We start from the raw sequence: 10,678 nt of genomic DNA, 5'->3' as shown, positions 1-10,678 counted from the left end.
TTGATAAAAATATTTTTACCTTTTTAAGTTTAAATATTAGTACTCCGTACCTATAAATTGGAACAGAAAATAAATAATTATCGAACCTTTTTGATCAGGTTTTAAACAGTTATTGAGTGAAATAATTAAATACATTTAATGTTAAAATTTGGGATTTTTAGAAACACTTTCATACGTCAACTGTTTAGCAATGGACACGATATAGCACTCCGCGAAGTAAAAATATCTAAGTGTCGGTAGGATATTTCTAAAAGTTTAGGATACCTGATTATATTACTGTGCCTCTTTGAATCATGAATTATTATTTTATTATTATTATTAATTATTATTATTATAATTAAAATATATTATAAGTCATATATCTATCTATATATATGTATACTTGCATAGATGATATATTCACACATACACTGCCGCCATCACCCGTGTACAACCAACTCAACCATCCACCACAACCGGCCACCACTGGCCACTTCAATCTCCTGCTACCACCACTTAAATTGCTATTTTTCTGCTTCTTGTAACAGTTTTAGCCCGACACCAACTTCACCATTTAAACAACCATAACATCTATCATCGCCACCACCTTTAGCCACCACCTCACCTTCATCATCACCTTCGATTTTATTTTTGTCTCTCGGTTTCCATCGTGAATAGCCCAAACAAATCTCCATCACCGGTTACCCTCCATCCCTCTTCTCTCTCTTCCTATCTCTCTTTTTCTCACTATTGTATTTTTTTTCGAACAAACCCAGAAAACATTATAAGTCGTTAATGGTTGTTGTATTGCTACTACTACAGCGATTGTTTCTATTTTATGTTCAAGTTAAAACCACACCAAAACACCATCTAACACCCACCAACTTTTCTCCCTCCCTCTCTTCTATTTTTTTTTCTTTCTTGAACCCGTCACTAACCATCACCTCATCATTTATATATATATATATATATATTTTTTTTTTTTTCTCTTCGCGATTGCTGTGTTCAAACGCTGATACTACATCTGTGTTGTTCGCTAAAAACAAACCCACTTGCTGTTAAAATGATTGAGTTTTATTTTATGAAGAAGAAAAGGAAACAGTAATTATGGATTAAGTATTATTAGCGCTAGTATAATTTCAGAAAAACAAAACTGGTTCAATGGTTCAGCGTCTGCATGTTGAGCGAAGGGTCCAGGGTTCGAAACTACTTGCTGAGTTTTTTTTTTTTTTATTTAGCAACATGTGCTCAGGGATTAAATTTGGGCTTCAAGTATTTAAATGTTGGGCCATTTGCAATTTAACAAGGAAGTTAAACAATTAAATGAGTTTGGGCCTGGAAACGAGTTTGGGCCGAAAAACAAAAGAAATGGTTAAATTATTTATGGGGCATATTAAATTGAGCTAGGCCTTTAAACTATGACGGGCTTCTTGATCGAGTGAGCTTTTGTTGGGCTGGAACTTCTGGCCCGTATATATTTTTAAGGTATAATTAGTATTAGTATTATTATTATTAGACTTATTATTATTTTTATTGTTATTGTTATTATTTTTATGAATATTACTAATATTATTGTTATTAGTATTATTATTAAAAGTTATTATTTTTACAACCGTATTATTATTAAGAGAATCATTATTAGTAAAACTATCATTTTATCATAAGTATTGATATCTTTACCTTAATAGTATTATAAATATTAAATTTTTTTTAAACAAAAGAGACTTATATGTAAAAAGTATATTACATACTATATTTTTATATGAAATATTATTAACTAATAATAACTAAATGATATATAGTGTATAAAAATATTTTAAAATATTATAAGTAATAATAAACATCTATATAAATATTGAATTCAACACATTTTATATATATATATATATATATATATATATATATATATATATATATATATATATATAACAATAAGTTACAATTTAATACTATATTATAATATAAAAATATATATATATATATATATATATATATATATATATATATATATATATACAACATTGTTCAATTACAATTATATGTGTTAATATATATATATACATGATATAGGTTCGTGAATCCGAGACCAACCCTATATTTGTTCAATGTCGTCATATGTATTTTTACTACAAAATACAGTATGGTGAGTTTCATTTGCTCCCTTTTTAATTGCTTATGCAATATATATTTTTGGGCTGAGAATACATGCGCTGCTTTTATAAATATTTACGAAATAGATACAAGTACTTAAAAATACATTCTACGTTGAGTTGTACCGCTGGCATACTTCCCTGTAGCTTGGTAACTGCTATTTACATGGGTATTGTAAACGTGAATCCTGTTGATAGATCTATCGGGCCTGACAACCCCAACCGGACTGGACGACCAGTATTCAACGGTTGCACAGTACTTCGTTTCGTTACTACACTTGGTACAGTGTAGGGAGATTTTATAATAAAGGGAATATGCGACGTTGATTAAATGTTAAGTATGGTTACCAAGTGCTCAACCACTTAGAATGCTTTACATACACTTACGAGTGTATTATGTTTATGATTATGAAATCTTGTGGTCCATTAAAATATTGAAATGATTGTTATGATAAACCTATGAACTCACCAACCTTTTGGTTGACACTTTCAAGCATGATTATTCTCAGGTACGAATTAAATCTTCCGCTGTGCATTTGCTCATATTACATGGAGTCGTTTATGGCATATTTAAGTCAGTACCTCGCAATGGAACCAAATGTTGAAGACTTCGTCCAGGAGGATTAGGACGGGTCATCACAGGTGGTATCAGAGCGTTGGTCTTAGCGAACCAGGTCTTACATTAGTGTGTCTAACTGTTAGTTGATTAGATGCATTAATGAGTCTGGACTTCGACCTAGTAGTGTCAAAAGTCTTTGCTTACCACCATTTGTCGAAAAGTATCTACTTATCATTTTCAGTCTTGACACGTCTTATTGCAATTATTGCATAGACGATGTACAGACAAATTCATATCCCATCACATTAAATCTTGTCTGACACGTTTCCTTAATTTCCTCCGTAATTCACGGGATCTTCTGTACTATATATATATATATATATATATATATATATATATATATATATATATATATATATATATATATATATATATATATATATATATATATATATATAGGTATTCTATGTAATTAGAATATCATCCGATATCCTAAAATCATTTCATATCAAAATTCTCTTACTGATCGTGAAAGATGGATCCTACACCTGGCTTAGATTCTATTAGTTTCGGAAGCGATTATGAGATGCGTATTGAAGTAGACCCCGAAGTCAATGAACCCGAAGTGTCTCCACCGTTTAGCTATTTTTCTTTCGGGAGGAAATGGGGCTGGGTCCGAGACTTACTCACTCGATGGAGAAATGAAGAAGGTGAACCCTACCGTGACCCAAACTTACCACCTAATATCGGAGAAAATGATGTACTCACCGGTGAACCCATGCGCAACACTGTTTTCACCCTTTTTGCCAAAATATTCCACCTCGAAGGTCATATTACTGCAATCTTAGAAAATATTCAACCTCTACTTCCGAATAACAATCGAAGGGGAATAGTAGAAGAAGTTAGAGAACTTCGAATTGATAATCAAGATCTATCGAATCATATGAGTGGGTGGATAGAAATGATAGAGGGTAGGATAGAAACCCTGACACGAATGGTGCGTGATTTACAAGATATACTTATTACACAAGAACCATCAACATCAGCCCCGTCACCATCAGCAGTACCGACAGCATCAGCAGCACCAGCAGCATAAACAGTACCACCATCCAGCAACAGCAACATCCGCATCTCACATCTCAAATTCACAATCTGTCCCACGAACATCAACATCATGCGCACCATAGATACCAAAGAATACCAACAATAATAACCGATGAAGTATTGATCCATAACTTCATTCTGCGATGAATATGTGGTTTCTAATAGTCTTAGAGATTACTTATTCTAGCTCAAACCGAAAATCATATGAGTTTAACATCATAATAACTCATTAAATCTATGACTACATCTGAAGAAAATATATATGTATATATGTTTTCATAAAGATTGAAATTAAAATTCTCTTGTACAAACTGTTAATGATGAAAATATTTTAACGGGTAGGTAATACCCGAGGAATATTTAGATTTCACATTAATAAGTTACACTGTACTTTCTTTCAAATCTGATTCAACAGTTATTTACTATCCTATTTACAACCACCGATATACGTATCCGTTCACCACAGAATAACCATTTTCATTCAATTTCATATTTAGATTTTGATCTATCAGAATCCAACAAGTGGCATAATGAAGAAAACACTGGACAAAATAAAACTTGTTAGAAACAAACAAATTAACTACGAGAAAAATGTTGTTAAGAATCCACGCTAACTGTTCCTAGCTAACTGATTACATTTTATTTATCGCAATTTATTTATCGCAATTTACATTCTTGCAATTTTACTTATCGTCATTTAATTTCTGTTATTTACTTTACGCAATTTATTTATCGTCATTTAATTTATGTTATTTACTTTAGCACTTTATTTATCGTCATTTAGTTTCTGTTATTTAATTTTACGCACTTTAAATATCGGGACACGTATACAAGGTTTTGACATATCATATCGACGCATCTATATATATTATTTGGAATAACCATAGATACTCTATATGCAGTAATGCGGGAGTTAGCTATACAGGGTTGAGGTTGATTCTATAATAATATATATAGTTTGAGTTGTGATCGAGTCTGAGACGTATACGGGTCACGAAACGTATTAATTAATTCGAATATTATAAATTAAACTATATATGAATTATTGGACTGTTAACTGTGGACTATCAAGATTGGACAATTAAAAATGAATTAAAATATTGATTATAACATATGAAACTAAACAATTCTTCAAGTTTGCCACTTGATTTCATCTTAAACCTCATTTGAATCTTGACGATTCCAATCCATGTTCAAATCTTTCATGATTCTTGAAAACACCTCGATTGAGAGGATGGACCAGCCGCACTTCATCTACAGAAGAAAAGATTGATGCATATAGTTATGCACCTGAAAAACTCCCGGAAACTGAGTAAACGTTTAACACATATCCGTGCTAGCTCTTTTGGCGTTATTATTACCCAAAATAACTTTGCAATTCCTTTCCAAATTAGCTAATTTTGTCACAGCTCCATCAAGTCAACTTCGACTTTTCTTTCAAAACAACCTTATTATAATTTTGATATATATATATGCGTGCTCTTTTATTGTTACCAGGGAATCTTTTATATTCCACCATATTACCATCAGCGTTTAATCATCTAAAAACACAATTCTCTTGAAACCACCTCGGATTGATAACCGATGATTCAGATATAGTAGCATTAAATGCCGAGGAAACAGTAAAATTTTAGATGGCCAAAATGGTCAAGAGTTTGATGATAAAGAATGGAGTGTTGGGAACGCTCAATAGAAAAATTTGGTACTGAAAAACGGATTGAGCTGACCATGAAGGAAACAAAGAACAAATACAAGGACTAAACTCTATAAAATTCAGGAAAATCTGGATCCTAGGAAATCTTTAGAGAATATTTTGCCCCGTATCCACGTTAAAATCTTGCAGAAAATTTTTCTTCATCAACTTTCAAACTTAGAAATTCCAAAATATCATCATAAATATCTTCGATATTTCTGAGGATATTTTCATAAATATTCTTATCCGAAATTATCTATCCCTTCGTGTTTTCTGTATTCTACTAGAAACTTCTGTAAAATCTAAGTATAAATTATGAATGAATTGTGGAGAAGTGTTGGGAACTGATGCATGAGTTAGTATAATATAATGACACTTGGCCAACGTGATTATATTACAGTAAATCATGCTAAATTTCTAATGTAACGTGATGATGATTCACAAACCCTATCTTCATCATGTGCCATGTTACTTAACTCTTTCATTCTACTTAATCTCTAAGTATATCACGGAAATATATTCTTGATATTTCTGTTCTTCCGTAATTCCAACAGTTGCTAATAAATCGTGTTATTATATTTTCTTTCTGATTAGAAGATTTCCTTAAATCCCTCGAGTTCCAAAAACCCACCATGACTACGTCAAAAGTTAAGATGAAACTTTTCGCTCTTTTGTGATAGTTTCACTCGTACGCTTCACATAATCGAATTGTTTAATCTATATTAATCAATAATGATAAAATTCTATTTATCAACTCATATTCGTCATGAAAATATTTTTATTGTCAGCCATGACGACCTCACTCAAATTTCGGAGACGAAATTTATTTAACGGGTAGGTACTGTCACGATCCGGAAAATTTCGACTAATTTTAAACCAAACTCTCGATACGATAGTGTAATTTCAACACGATAAGCAAAGTCTGTTAGGTTGAGTCTCAAAAATTTTGAACTATTTCATATATTCAATTAACCTTCGACTGTTCTCGTCGATTCACGAACAACTATTTGTAAGTAGATACATATATATGTGTGTATATAAATGTTTATATAAATACTACTTGGAAATATATAAAATAATATTAAATCTATTTGTTTAAAAATATATAAATATATTTATGTGATAAAACTTGTTATTTAAAACTGATTATATATAGAGAGAGAGTAAATGGAAAATGAATGATTTCGAGCCTAATTAGTAAACGTCAGTGACACTCGGTTGACGTTTCGTTAGTTTTAATATAGATCTAGTACAAGTTTATGAAGATTTAAAATAAAAGTTGAACAGTAAATTGATTTCGAAGATTTTAGGTTTGATAAAAATATTTTTACCTTTTTAAGTTTAAATATTAGTACTCCGTACCTATAAATTGGAACAGAAAATAAATAATTATCGAACCTTTTTGATCAGGTTTTAAACAGTTAATGAGTGAAATAATTAAATACATTTAATGTTAAAATTTGGGATTTTTAGAAACACTTTCATACGTCAACTGTTTAGCAATGGACACGATATAGCACTCCGCGAAGTAAAAATATCTAAGTGTCGGTAGGATATTTCTAAAAGTTTAGGATACCTGATTATATTACTGTGCCTCTTTGAATCATGAATTATTATTTTATTATTATTATTAATTATTATTATTATAATTAAAATATATTATAAGTCATATATCTATCTATATATATGTATACTTGCATAGATGATATATTCACACATACACTGCCGCCATCACCCGTGTACAACCAACTCAACCATCCACCACAACTGGCCACCACCGACCACTTCAATCTCCTGCTACCACCACTTAAATTGCTATTTTTCTGCTTCTTGTAACAGTTTTAGCCCGACACCAACTTCACCATTTAAACAACCATAACATCTATCATCGCCACCACCTTTAGCCACCACCTCACCTTCATCATCACCTTCGATTTTATTTTTGTCTCTCGGTTTCCATCGTGAATAGCCCAAACAAATCTCCATCACCGGTTACCCTCCATCCCTCTTCTCTCTCTTCCTATCTCTCTTTTTCTCACTATTGTATTTTTTTTGAACAAACCCAGAAAACATTATAAGTCGTTAATGGTTGTTGTATTGCTACTACTACAGCGATTGTTTCTATTTTATGTTCAAGTTAAAACCACACCAAAACACCATCTAACACCCACCAACTTTTCTCCCTCCCTCTCTTCTATTTTTTTTTCTTTCTTGAACCCGTCACTAACCATCACCTCATCATTTATATATATATATATATATATATATTTTTCTCTTCGCGATTGCTGTGTTCAAACGCTGATACTACATCTGTGTTGTTCGCTAAAAACAAACCCACTTGCTGTTAAAACGATTGAGTTTTATTTTATGAAGAAGAAAAGGAAACAGTAATTACAGATTAAGTATTATTAGCGCTAGTATAATTTCAGAAAAACAAAACTGGTTCAATGGTTCAGCGTCTGCATGTTGAGCGAAGGGTCCAGGGTTCGAAACTAGTTGCTGAGTTTTTTTTTTCTTTATTTATTTAGCAACATGTGCTCAGGGATTAAATTTGGGCTTCAAGTATTTAAATGTTGGGCCATTTGCAATTTAACAAGGAAGTTAAACAATTAAATGAGTTTGGGCCTGGAAACGAGTTTGGGCTGAAAAACAAAAGAAATGGTTAAATTATTTATGGGGCGTATTAAATTGAGCTAGGCCTTTAAACTATGACGGGCTTCTTGATAGAGTGAGCTTTTGTTGGGCTGGAACTTCTGGCCCGTATATATTTTTAAGGTATAATTAGTATTAGTATTATTATTATTAGACTTATTATTATTTTTATTGTTATTGTTATTATTTTTATGAATATTACTAATATTATTGTTATTAGTATTATTATTAAAAGTTATTATTTTTACAACCGTATTATTATTAAGAGAATCATTATTAGTAAAACTATCATTTTATCATAAGTATTGATATCTTTACCTTAATAGTATTATAAATATTAAATTTTTTTTAAACAAAAGAGACTTATATGTAAAAAGTATATTACATACTATATTTTTATATGAAATATTATTAACTAATAATAACTAAATGATATATAGTGTATAAAAATATTTTAAAATATTATAAGTAATAATAAACATCTATATAAATATTGAATTCAACACATTATATATATATATATATATATATATATATATATATATATATATATATATATATATATATATATATATATATATATATATATAACAATAAGTTACAATTTAATACTATATTATAATAAATATATATATATATATATATATATATATATATATATATATATATATATATATATATATATATATATATATACAACATTGTTCAATTACAATTATATGTGTTAATATATATATATATACATGATATATGTTCGTGAATCCGAGACCAACCCTATATTTGTTCAATGTCGTCATATGTATTTTTACTACAAAATACAGTATGGTGAGTTTCATTTGCTCCCTTTTTAATTACTTTTGCAATATATATTTTTGGGCTGAGATTACATGCGCTGCTTTTATAAATATTTACGAAATAGACACAAGTACTTAAAAATACATTCTACGTTGAGTTGTACCACTGGCATACTTCCCTGTAGCTTGGTAACTGCTATTTACATGGGTATTGTAAACGCGAATCCTGTTGATAGATCTATCGGGCCTGACAACCCCAACCGGACTGGACGACCAGTATTCAACGGTTGCACAGTACTTCGTTTCGTTACTACACTTGGTACAGTGTAGGGAGATTTTATAATAAAGGGAATATGCGACGTTGATTAAATGTTAAGTATGGTTACCAAGTGCTCAACCACTTAGAATGCTTTACATACACTTGCGAGTGTATTATGTTTATGATTATGAAATCTTGTGGTCTATTAAAATATTGAAATGATTGTTATGATAAACCTATGAACTCACCAACCTTTTGGTTGACACTTTCAAGCATGATTATTCTCAGGTACGAATTAAATCTTCCGCTGTGCATTTGCTCATATTACATGGAGTCGTTTATGGCATATTTAAGTCAGTACCTCGCAATGGAACCAAATGTTGAAGACATCGTCCAGGAGGATTAGGATGGGTCATCACACCTGGTCTACTATAAAAGTTGATTTCCAGATTGTTCGGTTCGAGTACATGACTTTTCGTTTAAGACTCGTCTTAATCCGACTTACGGTTTAGGATTTATAGCCTTCCGAAAGTCACTACGCCCTTTTAACGTTGTGCTGAAATTTCTGACCTACTCGCACTTAAACCATCGCCATGGTCAAACGAAGACGATTTTGGTTCTGAACATTGGTCAGTGGTTAAAGGACTCACATATGGAGCCATAGCCACTGACTACGCCTCTTTTTGATTTGTATAGAGGTCGTAACAGCTGAACGAAGTCAGCCTTTGTTTCGATCTCTATTATTGATTGAAAACTTACTTTACTTTTACCTATGATGATGAATGATGATGATAATTAAGACCTAATTTACATACTTTTAAACCTTTGGGAACGATTTACTGACTTAGTAACTTTTGACTTAGGTTGAGGACCTTTCGAACCAACTACTTGCTTACTTATCTCGTACCGACTTTACTACTTTTCACTGTGAGTTATAGCATCCCTTTTTACTTTAACTATTTTGGGAACTGAGAATATATGCACGTTTTACGTTTTACATACTAGGCACGAGTACTTAAACTTTATATATGTGTGGGTTATACAACGGCATAAAATTTCCCCTTAGATCGGTAACGTTTAGTCATTGGTCTTTGAACCGGTGAACGCGAATCTTAGATATGGATCCATAGGGTTTGACATCCCCACTCGGGCTAGTAGCGCTAGCATTTAATGGGTGTTTAATACTTCGTAAACTTACGCACTCGCCAAGTGTACTTTTAGGGGGTGATATTACTTTAAGTTAGTTACCAAGTGCCCACGGTTGAACATATACTTTTCATACTATTTTGAAATACTGAAATCTCGTGGCCTACCTTACATTACTGTTATACTTAAACTATAGCTCACCAACATTCGTGTTGACGTTTTTAAGCATGTTTTCTCAGGTGCTTAGAGGTTTGATGCTTCCCTTATAGTTGTATTGCCGTGTAGACACCCGCTGCTTTTGTTAGAGATGTCTCTGCATGAAACGTTTACCTTGCATTCAAA

The sequence above is a fragment of the Rutidosis leptorrhynchoides genome, chromosome 6 (assembly GCF_046630445.1).
Source record: "Rutidosis leptorrhynchoides isolate AG116_Rl617_1_P2 chromosome 6, CSIRO_AGI_Rlap_v1, whole genome shotgun sequence".
Taxonomy (NCBI): domain Eukaryota; kingdom Viridiplantae; phylum Streptophyta; class Magnoliopsida; order Asterales; family Asteraceae; genus Rutidosis; species Rutidosis leptorrhynchoides.
The sequence above is the reverse complement of the archived record's forward strand: the minus strand, read 5'-3'. Positions refer to the sequence as shown.